Raw genomic sequence first — 13,691 nt, 5'->3', positions numbered from 1 at the left:
TTTTTTTTTGGAGACGGAGTTTCGCTCTTGTTACCCAGGCTGGAGTGCAATGGTGCGATCTCGGCTCACCGCAACCTCCGCCTCCTGGGTTCAGGCAATTCTCCTGCCTCAGCCTCCTGAGTAGCTGGGATTACAGGCACGCACCACCACGCCCAGCTAATTTTTTGTATTTTGAGTAGAGACGGGGTTTCACCATGTTGACCAGGATTGTCTCGATCTCTTGACCTCATGATCCACCCGCCTCGGCCTCCCAAAGTGCTGGGATTACAGGCTTGAGCCACCGCGCCCGGCCCTAAATTGTTTCTATATGCAAAAAGCCTTTGAAATAAAAGGCAGCCTGGTGTGTAAAACTGATAGTTGCTAAAGATGACTGGAACACAGAGGGAGAGAAGTCCGGAAGACTAGGAAGAAGTCAGGACATGATAGCCGTGTTAAGGTGTTTAGCTTTATTCTGAGGGCAAAGAGAAGCCATGAAACTTTTTTTTTTTTTTTTTTTTGAGACGGAGTTTCGCTCTTGTTACCCAGGCAGGAGTGCAATGGCGCGATCTCGGCTCACCGCAACCTCCGCCTCCTGGGTTCAAGCAATTCTCCTGCCTCAGTCTCCCGAGTAGCTGGAACTACAGGCGTGCGCCACCATGCCCAGCTAATTTTTGTATTTTTAGTAGAGATGGGGTTTCACCATGTTGACCAGGATGGTCTCGATCTCTTGACCTCGTGATCCACCCACCTCGGCATCCCAAAGTGCTGGGATTAAAGGCGTGAGCCACCGTGCCCGGCCTGCCATGAAACATTTTAGTGATCAAATTTGCTTCTTAAAATGATCCCATGGGGGTAGGGTAGGTACTAGAAATAGGGAAATCATTTGAGCTAGATCAAATGGTATGGCAGTGGGGATGGAGTAATGGCAGTGTGGATGGAAAAAAGTGGGAAGATTTGCAGGTGGAGAATTGTCAGGAATTGGTTATTAACAAGACCTGGGCTCGAGGGAAATGATAAGGAAGCTTCTCTCTCTCTACCTCTCTTTCCAGCTGACCCTAGAAATCTGCCCAGTTTCCAGTCCCTGCTGACACTTCATTCAATGCTGGAGGAACGCCAGCTGCTGTCCCATGGGGGCCTGGAGGTCTGTGGGCACAGACAGTACCATTTCCACAGTCTTCCCAGCAGCGAGATGAGGCAGGCTGGGCCTTGAGTGTTAATCTGATTTGGAGACCGAGGTCCCCATGTTTAAGTGATTTGCTTAAGACCTCTGGGTTGTTAGTCCAAATTTCACCCTCAGCTTTAGGGCTCTTTTCATAACACTTCATTGCTACATCCCGAAGTTAAGCAAAAGAAACAAAAATAAAGATAAAAAGGAAAGTCCTGCTCCAAATGCATAGCCTGGAGCACAGCAAAATAGAGACCCGCGCCCTGCTGTCTCGATGTGCGCATGCGCCCCAGGCAGAGGCCGCCAGAAGAGGTCAGGTGGTTCGCCAAAGTTCCAATTTGGAGGCAAGCCCTGGGCAAGGAGGGGAAGTGCACATGTGCTTTAAGTCATTTCCGGGCAGAGGAAATTGGCTAGGCCCGTTAGCTACCGGGGATCGGAAAAAGGAGGGGTCACTTGGCGTGTACGCGGGGCACGATGGGTATTGTAGTTTTTGCGGGGGAGGTAGTGGTCTGTTCTTTTAAGAGGAAATCTTCGCGACCAGTAGGTCCGTGCTGGCTCAAAGAAGTTGCTTGCACAGGGGAATCGAGGTTGGACTAGCTGCGTGGGTGTGGCTTAATTCTGCTGTTTCTCTTTTGGATGAGACCTTACACTCTTTGCCTTGCCTTCGTTAACGCTCGGTTCCTCCCACATCTTTGGCTTCCCTCTATGAAATCCCTGCCACCTACAGATTCCTTTTATTATCCCATACTGGCTGCGATTAGTCTTAAATACCCTGTTTCCGCTCTCTTTCTCACACGCAGTTCTTGGAATCTACATCCTTCTCTCCCTCATGAGTACCTTTTCTTGTTTTTTGTTTTCGTTTTTTTTTCCTAGTCAGATCTTCTCTAACACTGCCACTGCTCCAGGAGTCATGCCAAAGACCCCACGCAAAGGATCCCACAGTGAACGTTTGTAGGCACGAGCAGATCTGAACCATCCTACTCCATTTCATTTATTTCTCCTTCTCTTCTGATCCTTATCTCTTCTGGTCTCACCTCTGTGTTCCACCTCTACATAGCCTCTTGGCTTCTTTTAAGTCTGGTGGGTGATCCTTGGCCATAGATAGTAACCCTCAGACCTGCCATTTTGTCTCTGGCCTTCACAGGTTGTAATTCTACAGAGGACACAATCCTGGGTTGACTTCTAGGTCAGAGGGTGGGAAGTGAAAGAAACTGGAAAAAGAGAGGAAACGGCTATATTAGGTTTGAAGAAGTCGTCAGGGAGATACATGATGAAAGAAGACGAAGAGAGAGTAAAACTTCTTGTGCCTTCAAAAACTCTTTAGTGCTGAGTGTGTGCAGGGGTCTGTGAGCTCTGTGGTGGGGATGCATTAGTTAGACTCCACCTAGATGCTGAGAGTTCGGTTGGAGAGAACACAGACACACAGGTGAGTAACACTGCAGAATGACATCAACGTATCTTTTACCTTTTTGTGTGTGCTTCTGCCCCTTCCCATAACTCCCCCAGCTAGTTCCAAAGTATTTTGCCTCTTGACGTCTCTCTCTGTTATGTACCCCTCCTCCTCTTCCCATCCTTAAGGCCACTTTCCCCCTTGTACTGACCCAAGCTATTTCTTTTGTATATCGTGTTAAAGTCATATTTTAATCTAGCTTCAAAAACATCTTGGTTGTATTTTCAAAGAACTTCCAGAATCTGCTTATTCAAAGCATGAAATACAATAAAACCAAGACTATCTTTTCTTTAAAAATGTGTATAGTGATAGTTGAAAGTGCAGAATAGTAATGTATGAATGAAAGCTGACCAGAACACAGGAGTTTGAGACCAGCCTGGGCAACATGGTGAAACACCATCTATACAAAAAATGCAAAAACTAGCCAGTCATGGTGGTGACAGGACCAATGGTTCCAGCTACTCAGGAGGCTGAGGTGGGAGGATCACTTGAGCCCGGGAAGTTGAGACTGCAGAGAGAGCCATAATTATGCTACTGCATTCTAGCACTGGCAACAGAGTGAGACACTGTCTCAAAAAAAAAAAAAAAAAAGTTGACCCTACCTCATTTTGGTTTTCTTCCTTTGTTTCGAATTCTCAAAAATGTTGGATTCTCACAATAATAATATGTATTTGAGGCATGTAATTTTTTTTCTTTTTTTACTCAGGTTTGGTTAGCTGAACATTTCCAGGGTATCACAGCATACTGAAATATTACAAGAAAGGTCCATAAATGCTGAACATCCTCCTATCTGGAAAAAGTTCAGCAACAGGAAGACAGTGAAAGATGAAGATGGCCACTCACCAAGAAAGGTGTGTCAGTGCTTTCCCCTAAGATGTGATTGTCCCATAGAAGCGTTCCCCAGCGGGGTGGGTCTGTGCAGGCAGTTAAGTAGGAAGAGCTTCACTTAGTGTGCTGTCCTTCCCCAGCTTCAAGAGAATCCACTTGAAGGAGAAGTCCCATATATTATGCCCAATGTTTTGAAGCTTTTTTCAGTGCTTTCATTTCATCCAGCACCAAAATCCTCAATGGTGAAGAAATGTATAAGTGTACTGAATCTGAGAAAAAGTTGGCTTCTTCATGCAGCACTGGAGAAACCTATACATTTAAAGAGGGACAATTTTCTTTTCTTTCTTTTTTTTTTTTTTTTTTTTTTTTGAGACAGAGTTTCGCTCTTTTTACCCAGGCTGGAGTACAATGGCACGATCTCGGCTCACCGCAACCTCTGCCTCCTGGGTTCAGGCAATTCTCCTGCCTCAGCCTCCTGAGTAGCTGGGATTACAGGCACGTGCCACCATGCCCAGCTAATTTTTTGTATTTTTAGTAGAGATGGGGTTTCACCACGTTGACCAGGATGGTCTTGATCTCTTGACCTCGTGATCCACCCGCCTCGGCCTCCCAAAGTGCTGGGATTACAGGCGTGAGCCACCATGCCCGGCCAGAAGGACAATTTTCATTTGACTCTCAGAGCTGATTGTATATTGGTGAACACATATTTTTCTGCCATTGCTTAGGGAGAAGACAATGTAACAGAAACATCAAATACAATATTGAAGAGAAAAAAAATACTTTTTTAAGGCCTTCTAGAAAGGGTAATTGAGCATGCTCCACAGACGTCAGCTAGTTTATGAGGAAAAAAAAGGAGCCAACTTGAGTAATGGACTCTAGGCGACAGTTCTGTTTGAGCTGATGAAATTGGTCGGCCATGAATACTGTCAATATTTCCCCTGACAATTCTCTTGCCATTTTGTTTTTACCCAATCTTCACTATCTGGCCTAAACGTCACCTCTGTCAGTCTCAGAGTTACACTCTCCCTCCTGTATTCTCAAATTTTCACATAGTTGTATGTGTGATTATAACATTATGGTCTCAGCTGGTTTCAACCTCTGGCCCATTTACTCACCTCTTTTGATCATTTCCTTTTGTCTGGACCATAAATGAAAGTAAAAAAGACATTAGGCGAGGAGAAAAGATTTGTTCATAATGGCTTTCACCATGGCATTTGCCTTGGCTTCTGGCCTTCTTTACTCTGGGATGCTTTTCTTGACCTTCACATCCCAGGGTGAGTCAAGGGGCCTTTCCTCAAGCTTGCTGGCCCCAACTTTAGTACTTAATTATGATGTCAGATTTAGGCATGTATCTACCTTACTAGTTGTAAGCTCCATGCAGACATGGAATACGTCCTGTTTAGCACTGTGTTCCTAGTACCTGGCATACAGTCAGTGCTCAATAAATGCTTGTTGAAAGAATAAATGAGTGAATGTGAAGCTCTTGTTTTTGCTAAACCTTTTTAAACCTTCTTGCTTCCCTCTTCCCCCTCATTTTCCCACAGCTCTGAGCTTCCCGTCTCCCATTACTCCCCATGATTTTCCCACAGATCTGAGCCTCTCCCCCACCATTAATGTTCATACGTTTTGCCTAGTTAAACCCAGCCTGTTTGTCCCTGGCTACATGGAAAGGTACTGGATGTGAATGATTACTGTTAATATCTAAATCTGTCAGAAGTGTCGGGATGTATTTTTTTCCAGCCTTAAGCTTATTTTATGAAATTAAAATAAATATGAAGACTCTATAGGTCTTGACCTAGTGTCATTTGAAGATGGAATTTCTCTGGTCGATAAGTTTCTTGCTTGTTGCTGCTATTGAATTGTAAGGATGATCAACTTGAGTCATCTTTATATCCTGTGAAGAGAATAGACTTGCGAAGAGGCTAATCTTTCTTTAGTTTGGGATCAGTGTTTTCATTTGATTATATTTAATGTTGGGAATTCATATTATTTCCTAGCATATCATAACAGTGTGAAGTCCCCATTTAGGAGGCACTAGGAATCTTCTACATTTCACTGCCTGTCAATTTCTGCTACCCTTTCAGCTGTATTAATTATAACATGTCTTCCTGGATAGATGTAGGTACCCTGGAGCAAGGCACACCAAAAACAAACAAACAAACAAAACAAAAACATTCCTTGTTGATCTGCCTAATTCATTGTAAAAGCATACTCTCTGTGATGGCCTCAATATTGCCAGTATTTCTTTTCTCTTTTCACATTCATGTCTGAAAAATGGCTCTGGGATTCAGAAGCTGAAATTTAGATTCTTTGTCAGTAAATAGTTTCCCTCTGCACATTTCATTTTCGCTTGAATTCCCTCATATTGGGAATTCCCTGGGGTTACACATCAACCTTCCTTTGACTCTCCTCAGGTGGCTCATACAACTCTATTTGAGAAAAAGATTGTTGGGGAAAGAAAATGTAGCAGAAGGGGAAGCAAGAAGGGGAAGAACAATTGTACTTAAAATGGTACTTCTAGGTTTAGTTTTCTTTTGAGAGATGCTATGAAATCTAGCATAAAATTTTCCTTTTGCAAATTGTGCATTCATTTTATCCTCTTTCTTTTGGGTCTAAGGAGTCTTTCTAGGCCCAGTGAAAACTTTTCCTAGATGACGTGTCCATTTGAAACACAGCATGTGCAGAGATTCCTGATAAGGTGCAAGAACATGATCAGGATCGTTGTGAACAAGCTTTGGTAGAGGGAGGGGTGCGGGTGTTAGAAGCAGTGTGCAGTGGGAGCTGTAGAAGGTCAGTTTCGGTTCCCTCTTCTTTTTTTTCTGATCAAAATGAATATGAGGAATGTGTTTACTCCCTTAGGAGAGTCTAGAGAGGAAAGGGATGAGGGAGGTGAGGGAGAGGTAGAAAGGACTACACGGAGGTCCCTGTCACCTGGATTATGTATGTCCTCTACCTGGGGAGCATTAATGAAATGGACAAAGTTGCCTGTCAGGAAAGGGGTCCTGGCTGGTCTCGCTCCCACTGGAAGGACTTTGACTACAGTTTTACAGATTGTGAAACAAATAACTTGTTCAAAATCTCACTGCTGTTAGTAACAGAGGAGATGAAAGAATCAAGGTTTGAGAGCTGTTTGACTAAAAAGCTCTTGCTCTTTTCCTTATGTTCTGTTGGCCAAGACAGTTTGGTGGTGGGATTGGGGTGGGGTGGAGTCATTAGCGTTTCTGGTACTTTCCCCGAGTCCCTCATTAGTAGGGAGGGGTTGTTGGGATGCAGAAGTGAACATGGACATGCTAAGTGAGGACACAGTATACTGCTGTCTCCTGTCCTTTTTCTCTTTATGTTGTGACCTTGATCTCTCAGTCAGACACACCAGTGGTTACATACTCACACTACAGCACCTTGACAGCATGGAGAGACACCGAGGCAAGCCATTAGCCACTTGAACAACTTTCTCTAGATCTGCATTATCAAACATGGCAGCCATTGGCACCAGAAATATGGCTAGTCTGCATTGAGATGTATTGTAAGGGTAGATTATAACAGATTTTGAAAACTTACACATATAAACTAATGTAAGACATCTCATTAATAATAATTATTTTTTTTAGATGGAGTGCAGTGACACCCAGGCTGGAGTGTAGTGGTATGATCTCAGCTCACTGCAACTTCCGCCTACCAGGTTCAAGCTATTCTTCTGCCTCAGCTTCAGCCTCAGCCTCCGGAGTAGCTGGGACTACAGGTGCGTGCTACCATGCCTGGCTAATTTTTTTTATATTTTTAGTAGAGACAGGGTTTCACCATATCGGCCAGGCAGGCTGGTCTTGAACTTCTGAACTCGTGATCCACCCGCCTCTGTCTCCCAAAGTGCTGGTGGATTACAGGCATGAGCCACTGCGCCCAGCCCTCATTAACAATATTTAAACTACTGATTACATGTAGAAACTATTTTGGATATGCTGTATTAAATATATTCTTTTTTTGCCAGGCGTGGTGGCTCAAGCCTGTAATCCCAGCACTTTGGGAGGCCGAGGCGGGTGGATCACAAGGTCAAGAGATCGAGACCATCCTGGTCAACATGGTGAAACCCCGTCTCTACCAAAAATACTAAAAAAATTAGCTGGGCATGGTGGCGTGTGCCTGTAATCCCAGCTACTCACGAGGCTGAGGCAGGAGAATTGCCTGAACCCAGGAGGTGGAGGTTGCGGTGAGCCGAGATCGCGCCATTGCACTCCAGCCTGGTGCTTGGTGACAGATTGAGACTCTGTCTCAAAAAAAAAAAAAAAAAAAAAAAAAAGAAGAAGAAGAGAAAACTGGTATAGAGTAGTCCTGGCTCCTGTCCAGCACATGATAATTTACTACATTATCATATATGTGCATCACCGTGCTCAATCCAAGCACCACAACTCTGTGAGGGGGTATTAATGGACTCCATTTTCCAATGAGGAAATTCAGATTCAGGAAGGTAAGGGCCTTTGCAAGTTAACATAGCTGATGTAAATTAGATTTGGTGTTGAAACAAGGACTTCCTGGGCGGTCCTTAGTTCTTACAAGCTTCCGTGCTGGCCTCAGCTTTTCACAGTTCGTAGCACCACAATAAGGCAACACAACCAGACAAACAGGCCCTAATGTCCTCATAGTGCTCATGACCTGACTAAACTACTTAATTAATTAATTAATTTTAAGATGGAGTTTCGCTCTTGTTGCCCAGGCTGGAGTGCAATGGGCAGTCTCAGCTCACTGCAACCTCCGTCTCCCGGATTCTCCGGCCTCAGCCTCCTGAGTAGCTGGGATTACAGGCACGCACCACTACGCCTGGCTATTTTTGTATTTTTAGTAGAGGCAGGGTTTAGCCATATTGGTCAGGCTGGTCTCAAACTCCTGACCTCAGGTGATCCACCCACCTTGGCCTCACAAAGTGCTGGGATTACAGGCGTGAGCAACCCCACCCGGCAGACCTAACTACTTTAGTTCCTCCCACATCTCTTTCCAATTTGCTGGAAATTATCTTTTCTCACCTTGTGATTCATAGTCCATTCTGGCCCTCCTCAGACCTGATTCTAGGCACCACTTGTCAGACGATAATCTTCTACCTTGTCATGGTTTCTTACAGACTATGCTGCTTTGGAATCTCCTGCAGCTTCTTGATTGGTAACTGGACATTTTAAAACACAGTTTGTATGTGTAATTCAAATCTGGGTTTTGATATTCATATACAGCCTTGGGAAAAGTTTCTTAAAAAGATTAGTTTGTATACATATTTTATTCATATAGCAATTTTGCTGGGTCTCAGCTTAGAATGAGGGTGCTCCCTTTATGATCATTTTAGCTTCTCATAGATTTAACTTGACACTATCAAGCTTAAAAAATTAGGCAGTTACCAAACAATTAAGTGATAATTCTTGACTATAGAAAAAGATGAATCATTAGGTTTTTTAATATGAAATTTTTTCTCTAGGTGAGTATTTGCTACCAGACCATTAGCAACTTGCAGAGAAGCTATAAGGTAACACAACCTAGAGAAAATAAAACTTTGTAATTGGAGGTCAATCTGAAAGGCAAGCTAGAACAGCCTGAAAGAACACATGGACACAGGGAGGAGAACATCACACACCAGGGCCTGGAGGGTGGAGGGCTAGGGGAGGAATAATGGGGTGTGCGGACTGGGGAAGGATAGCATTAGGATAATTACCTAAGGTAGATGACAGGGTGATGGATGCAGCAAACCACCAGCATGGCACGTGTATACCTATGTATCAAACCTGCACAATCTGCACATGTACCCCAGAACTTAAAGTATAATAAATAAATTTAAAAAACAACAACAACAAAGTTACCAGCCACATACAAGGACAGGAATGAATCTCAGATTCATTACAGCTGATCTTCTGGAGACCATTTTAACGCTGCTGCAACTGAAACAATGCCAGACACCATTAGGAATTACATGTCTTGGAAGTCAAACAGTAAACACAGTTTTATTATTGGGCAGATCCATGCTTAAACAAAGCAAGGACACCAAGGCTAGAAACAGAAGGAAGGAGGGATCTGTGTAGAAGACTGAGTAGCTCTGAAAGAAGGGGAGGGAATTTTTATACATTTATTTGGGGAGGTAGATAAAAGGAAGTGACCTGCTGAGCACAGGCTTAAAATTTTTTGAACTATTACTCTCTAAAGATGAATACTAAGAAAAATGAGAGTTCAAATGACTAATGTATAAAACCAAGAAGACTATGGACCAAGCCTGGAATATTTTTAAGGAAGTATTTGCATTCTGAGGATTTCTCACCTAAGTGGGAACCATGTGGCTAAGTCTTTAGCTCACAATAGCTACTGACTCATCTGGGCAACTACTTTCATACTTCTATTGAAAACAAAATGTGTTAGGTCCACAGTATAACATATTTTAAAAGTAGGACTTAATTAAAAACATTTACTGAGTACCTGAGATGTGTCTGACCCTGCGCTAGAGGTATTGAGATAAATGGAGAAGTCACCATGCTCCAGGAACTCACAGACTAGTTAGGGAGACAGGCTGGTAGATGGTGGCAGTGTGATGAGAGCTGTAATACAGGCATGCACATGGTTCTATGGAAAAACAGAACTATCACTTAGATCAGATTGGGTGAGGAGTGGGGTTGGTGAGAGAGGTTCCTGGATTAAATGGCGTGAGATTGATGAGTGACTTGGAATTAGCTTGAAGATGGAAATGAGTAGGTTGGGGAATCTGGAGTATGTTTACTAAGATAAATTGGATTAAGATTCAGCTAAAAAATATCAAGTATCTACTATGTTCCACGTGATTTATACACATTATCTAATCTCTTACATGAGCCTCATGTGAGATTCTGATTTCATAAATAGGGAAGCTGATGCTCAAAGTGATTAAATGGCTTGCTCATAAAGTGGGAAAAAAAAGTGTTTTAAAGTCCTCTTTTTAGGCTCTTTTAGTCCACAGTGTCTCCACTTTTAAAAGGGATGTAGTTAAAGCTAATCAGATCTTCCAGCCCAATTTCTCTTACTGTCACTATGTAGAATAAAATGCTGTCATTGTTTGCCGGGATGTCTGGACTCACTTTGGATAACCCAGACCTTTTCTGCTTCAAGTGTCCCACTGGATAGAACAGAGGAGCTGTGAGAATTTCTCTTTCCTAGTGGGAAGCTTATTGTTTCACAGTTAAGAACTTGCCTCAGGCTACAATCCCATGGCTGCCATTCTCTAACTGTATAACCTTGGGGGAAGTTACTTTGCACTTCTAAGACATGGTTTCCTAAAGTGTGATTAATAATGGTGCCTAACTTGTCAGGCTGTTGTGAGAATCAGAAGAGAAAACTAAATGTAAAGTGCTTAATGTATTGCTGGCACATAGAAACTACTCAAGAAATATTGGAAATTAAAGCATTATACTAAGAGGTGAGTTCACTTCCCTAAACTCAAGTTTCACTCATTGATTTGAACCTTGGCTGACCTCTAAACTTCTCTGAAGCCTACACTGTGGTTGTGGGCCGTGGATGAAACAGAAACTGACCACAGGAGTCAAGGCCAGAGCTCTGCCAGAGAAGCCAGGTAGGTAGAAACTCAATTGATGCTACTATGGAATACTATAGGCACATTTTCATTTGAGATGTGGGTGAGTATCTAGTCAAGAGCTGAGACAAAGAGAGGGATGAGACCATGAAGTAAGGAAGCGAAGGAGAAAAGAATGTGGGAGAGGGAAGGAGAAATGGGATGACCTGGCTGGATATAGATGCAGATGAAGGGCAGATAGAAAGAGAGAAGAATGAGATAGGTGAGAGAGAGTGGGAGAGGGATGGGGAGAGGGAGAAGAGGGAAAGAAGAAGGAGGAGGGGGAAGAAGAGGAAGAAGAGGAGGAGAAGGAAGAGGAAGGGGAGGAAGAGGAGGAGGAGAGTATGATGGGAGAAGGAATCCAGAGGAATGAAAGATCCGAGACAAGGCAACATATGGTTTTTAAAAAATCTCTTTTAGAAAGTTAAACAAAATTGGCAAAGCTTTAGCTACACTATGAAAAAAAGAGAATACCCAAATAAATAAAATCAGAGGTGTGGAATTACTAGGTCAAATCTAGACTGGATTGCTTATATGATACACATAGTTTCAATTTATGGTGCATGGTAGGTCTCTATCCACTGTGGGTCTACAGAAGTGATATGAAACTCTTTGGATCCAACTTTAGATTCTCTGACTCTGCTATATGACCTTAGCCTACTGGGCACATTTCTTCTCTGTTTACTGGTAGAACATATAAAGAGTGTATCTACCTTGTTCATAGCTCCTAGGCTTCTATTTTATCCAGCAATGCCTGCTACGCTTTTGATGTTGTCATGTCACGCTACATACTGTGTCTACATGCAGAAACATTCTCCACACATCCTCCACCCACAAACATGCTTGCACTCACTATCTATATAGTTTCTTCAGGGCTGAAACTCCATTTTTCTTTACTCTATCCTACTTCCTTCATCTCAAAAATATGTACCGAGTGCCTAAATTCTCCCAGGAACTGTTCTAGGTGCCAAAGACAGCAGTGAACAAAACCAAGAAAGTTTCTTGTAGAGTCTTTACCAGGATTAAATAAGAAAATGACCATAAAGCATTTACAATAGTTGCAGACATAGGATATGTGCTTGGAAATTTATTTAACAAATTTTTATTGAGGTTTTTTCTTTTTTCTTTTTCTTTTTTTTTTTTTTTTTTGAGATGGTCTTGCTCTGTAGCCCAGGCTGGAGAGCAGTGGTGTGATCTCTTCTCACTGCTACCTCTGCCTCCCAGGTTCAAGCAATTCTCCTGCCTCAGCCTCCTCAGTGGCTGGAATTATGCGCCACCATGCCTGGCTAATTTTTGCATTTTTAGTAGAGACGGGGTTTCACCCTGTTGGCCAGGCTGATCTCAAACTCCTGACCTCAGATCATCTACCCACCTTGGCCTCCCAAAGTGCTGTGAATATAGGCATGAGGCAGCATGGCCGGCTGAGTATTTATAATGTTCTAATCAGTGTAGTAGGCACTGGAGACAGAGTATTAAGTAAGACCAGAGTCAAGAGATCAGTAAATAAACTCGTGATATAAATGAGCCACTTAATTTCAGGTAGTGATATGGGTGTATGATTCACATACATCAGTGAGAGCAAACAAAAAGAAGTTTGGAGATCAATGGGAAAGTTTTATTTTAGAAACTTAAATCAAGCCAGCCAACTGAACAGTACGGCTAGGAGTAAAAAAAGAATCAAAACGTAATGCTGGTTGTTAAAACAGAACTAAGCCAATCAACATATGGCAATCAGAACCAATCAGAATACAATCTAGAGAGACAGGAGACTTTGATGCCAGACAGCTAATCAGTAGTAAGCAGGTGGCACCCATTATTCCTCTCACTAATAAAAGGGAAAAAAATACACTGCCCTCATATTACTTGGGCTTCTTATACCTTAATTTCTGTAGCTATTTTTACTCAAATCATTTGTAATTCTTTGATTCTAGTTCTGTGTTCCCCCCATCCAAGTAACTCTCATGCTCTTCTCCAGCTGTTTGATGGCCTAGGATTATAGAATACCAAAAAAAAAAAAAAAAAAAAAGAAAAAGAAAAAGAAAGAAACCACACTAGGCACATCACTTAAACACCTCCTCAGAGGGGAAGGTGCAACCTCAGAATGCAGCTGTGAGAAATAAAATACGCTGAACCAGGAGTTAGAAGATCAAAATTCTAATTGCATCCCTGAATCATTAACTGTGTTTTACTTTGGATTTAGTTAGATTTAGTTTCTCTTTGATTTAGTTTCCACATTTACAAATTAAGAATAGTAATCCCTATCTCTCATAGTTGCTGCAAGGATTAAACAAAGTGGTGTATGGAAAGGTCTTTGGAAACTAAAAATACTTTAAAAGTGAAAGAAATGATTAATCTAAGGGCATAGATCACAGCCAGTCCCTGGGAAAAGCAGAAAGTACTATGGATTGACTTTGCTCCCACCATGGGTTTTTTGTTTGTTTGTTTGTTTTAAACAGCTTGATGGAGACATCATTAACATATAGAAATTGTATATATTTAAGGCATAGAATTTGGTATTTTGATATTTGTATACATTGTGTTAAATTAAATTTGACCTAAAGCTGCCTCTGTATGGAGTGAAGTATAACCTAACTTAATATGTGAACAATATGTAAATAAACTGCAACATAACTTGAGAATATATTCTTATAACAAGTAACCAGCAGAGCGTGGTGGCTCATGCCTATTCTTCCAGCACTTTGGGA

Source organism: Saimiri boliviensis, chromosome 19 (genome assembly GCF_048565385.1).
Source record: "Saimiri boliviensis isolate mSaiBol1 chromosome 19, mSaiBol1.pri, whole genome shotgun sequence".
In the NCBI taxonomy this organism is placed as follows: domain Eukaryota; kingdom Metazoa; phylum Chordata; class Mammalia; order Primates; family Cebidae; genus Saimiri; species Saimiri boliviensis.
This window is presented reverse-complemented; position numbering follows the sequence as displayed.